Source organism: Sceloporus undulatus, chromosome 3 (assembly GCF_019175285.1).
Source record: "Sceloporus undulatus isolate JIND9_A2432 ecotype Alabama chromosome 3, SceUnd_v1.1, whole genome shotgun sequence".
NCBI lineage: Eukaryota > Metazoa > Chordata > Lepidosauria > Squamata > Phrynosomatidae > Sceloporus > Sceloporus undulatus.
Window position 1 is genome coordinate 9323396 of NC_056524.1, and position 3104 is coordinate 9326499.

At 41.6% G+C, this 3104-nt stretch overlaps 1 non-coding gene across 1 annotated transcript; it reads left to right on the plus strand.

Annotated features, from left to right (window-relative positions):
* The first annotated feature begins 2363 nt into the window (after positions 1 to 2363).
* Positions 2364 to 2482, plus strand: LOC121927428. The gene has a single exon (XR_006103203.1). It is a non-coding gene; the product is annotated as a U5 spliceosomal RNA (small nuclear RNA).
* Positions 2483 to 3104: the final 622 nt, after the last annotated feature.

Genomic DNA, 3104 nt, shown 5'->3' on the forward strand with positions numbered 1-3104 from the left:
CTAGTGTGATGAAGCTCTATGGCAACATAGACTGCATCTGCACTGCAGAATTAATGTAGTTTGACACCACTTTAATTGTCAAGGCTCAGGGCCATGCGATTTGGGGGGTTGTAGTTTTGTGAGATATTTAGCCTTCTCAGTCAGAGAGCTCTGGTGCCACAATGAACTTGAAATTACAGGAAGGAGCCATGACAATGAAAGCGGGGTCTAACTGCAATCATTAATATATGTTTCCCAAAGAGCTATACAATACTTTCTTATGCAACCATTTTGCTAGCTGCACAGTGGTTGCCAGATGAAACATGGGCACAGCTCTGCAGCAGCCCTCCCTTCCTCTTATGTTACCTCCAGCTGGCCATATTAGCCTCCCACTTTGTGGGCCTTTGCCTTTAACCTGTGGGTTCTTTGGTGCAACTATGCAGGTGGAACCTTACACTCCACCAGCTTCAAATAAGACGTCATCCATTAAATCTCAGGAGTTAGTAATGTACAGCTTGCTCTCTTTTAGTCACTCAGTGGATCCCTAATGATTTATTCTTTAGTGAGTCAGTCAATCATGTTTCAGTGTCCCCTGCAAATCCTCACCATTCAAACATGTTCCACATTGCAGGAAGCTATAAATCATGAGCAATGCAGTTATTGCATGTTACCTCTAACCACTGTAATTATACAATTAAGTTGTGATGGGGGGTTCTCTTCTTTTTGGCTTCACAACGTAGAGCTTATTGTAGTGATTAAGCTATCTCTGTACAAATGGTGGTAATTGAAAGAAAATGGGTTTTACTGAGGGGCAGCCTCTGTTGTTTGTGCTGGTAAAAGCATTTTTATGAGGGCAACCATTTCTTGTTACTAAGAACAGAGTGTTCCTGTTTCAGAGAAGGAAGCAAGGCCATCTCTAAAATAATCTGAGATGTGGCGTTCTAGGATTTTCATTTAATAATACTAATAATAAAAAAGACTCAGTAACAGGTATCCAGTGTAAGTACCAATTCATCAAATAATTACAGACATAACATTGAAGGTAGGATGTAATTCTTTGCTAATTTTCTTCCTGAAGGAAGCAACAGGTCATTTAAGCAATTTTCTTTGCTTATAAGAAAGTCCTTGAAAAACTGTGTGGCTTGCAATATCTATTCACAATTCAGGAATTATTCCATGCAAAATTCACACATGGCAATTTTGTGCAACCCTCCCTCCCCAATTTTGATACAGAGCATAATATTTTTACCACAGAGAAGTAGTACTTCATGCATAGAAAAATATTGTTTCCTGCACGGATAATACTATAGTGAGGGACTAGCTCTGTTCAAATGTTACATTTTGTGTGTGTATGGAACACATAGAAGTTTATTGCACAGGGGTTCAGGGAACAGTCGGAGAATGGAATGGAAGGGGCCAGGAACGAGTGTGGAATGAGTGGGGGATGCATTTTATGGCACACACAAGTCCCTCACTCGTTCCGTTCCGTTCCCCATCCATTCCCCATCCGTCGTAGAGGGGGTGATTTTTGAGAACTGTTCAAAACAATAAAATGCGTCCCCCACTCAGGGACGTAGCCAGGATTTTAGGAAGGGGGGGGGTCCAGACTAAGTGCCACCATTATAATGAGGCTTGGGTGCGGCAGCGCAGCAGCACACACCATTCATTTTTCTAATGGAAGGGGTGTCTGGACCCCAAGATCCCCCCTTGGCTATGTCCCTGCCCCACTCGTTCCGTTCCCTTCCTGGCCCCTTTTAGACCATTCTCCGATGATGCCAGGAGCCTGTGTGATAAACTCCATGGTTTCCATGGGCTTTGCACAGAACAAGTCCTTAATGGCAAAGATACTTGTCTGTCCAGGATTCCTGGACATGCAATATGGTTATCAACTAGATTTTTCTTTTAAAAAGTTAATAAAATTTTAGCTGAATTTTGTTTTAAATTCTTGGAAACAGCTGTGGGTGCTGTGTCAGGAGAAAGGTGGCATATTAATTAATTAATTTACCAAGTTGCCTGTGTTATTGTTCCATTGTGCAATGGGGAATGAATGAATGATTCTACAGTGCATAATGGGACAATATACAGGCACTTTGGCAGTTAGGTAGACAGTTGTGCAATGGCGATATTCATCATAAGGGGTGGCATAGCACAACTACTGCATAATTTTGTGAATTTAGATTAACACCAGAGAAGCACTACATAGGATGTCGGCCACTGAGACATATCAGCAGCAACGGTAAACAAAAAGTAATGAACAGCAAAAACAAAAGGTTTTCTAATTTTCCCCCTTTGATGAGAAGAATCTTGGATGGACAGGAATCTTCATAATCTGGAATTTATTCAGTGCAAAGGTTGCATTTAGTTGTTTTGCACAGAAAAACAGCCTACTCTGGTTTCTCTTCAGATCGTATAAATCTTTCGCCTTTTACTAAGGATTGCTGTGGAGAGTTAAAAAGAAAAGTAAAACAATATTTTCTGTGCAGAAAACAAACTACAGTCTGCCAAAATAAAGCTGCTTCGGGTCTCTTTGGAGGTATGCTATTTAAATGATGCATGGGTCCTAAGAGTCCGGAGGTCGCGCCAAAGCCACGCTCCATTCCTAAGCACTGGAGTGCAACTTTGGTGCAGCTTCCGGATTCTTAGGATGCATGCATCATTTAAATAGCATACCTCCAAAGAGACCCGAAGCAGCTTAAATTTTGACTGTCTGTAACAGGCCAAAGTGTTCTCTGAAAAGAGGATGCTTTTTTTCCTGCACAAAAAGCACAATGTGTGAATTTTGTGTAAAATCTTGCAAGAAGAATATTACCAACGAATTATGTCCTTATTCTGTAGAGGAATTTATACATGCATAAACAGAATTCTGACCAGAATGCATCACATTTAGGAATTAGGCGGCACCCTTGTTCTGTTCTTGATGCCCTCCTTTGACTTGCAGAGGATAATAGCAAATGCACTGGACCGAGGTCAGTTCTATGCAGTCTGGTACAGCTGAAAGATACCTTTGTTTGAACAGTGGTGTCACAGAATCAAAGAATCATAGAGTTGGAAGAGCCCACAAAAGCCATCCAGTCCAGCCTCCTGCCATGCAGGAACATAGAATCAAAGAACTCCCCACAGATGGC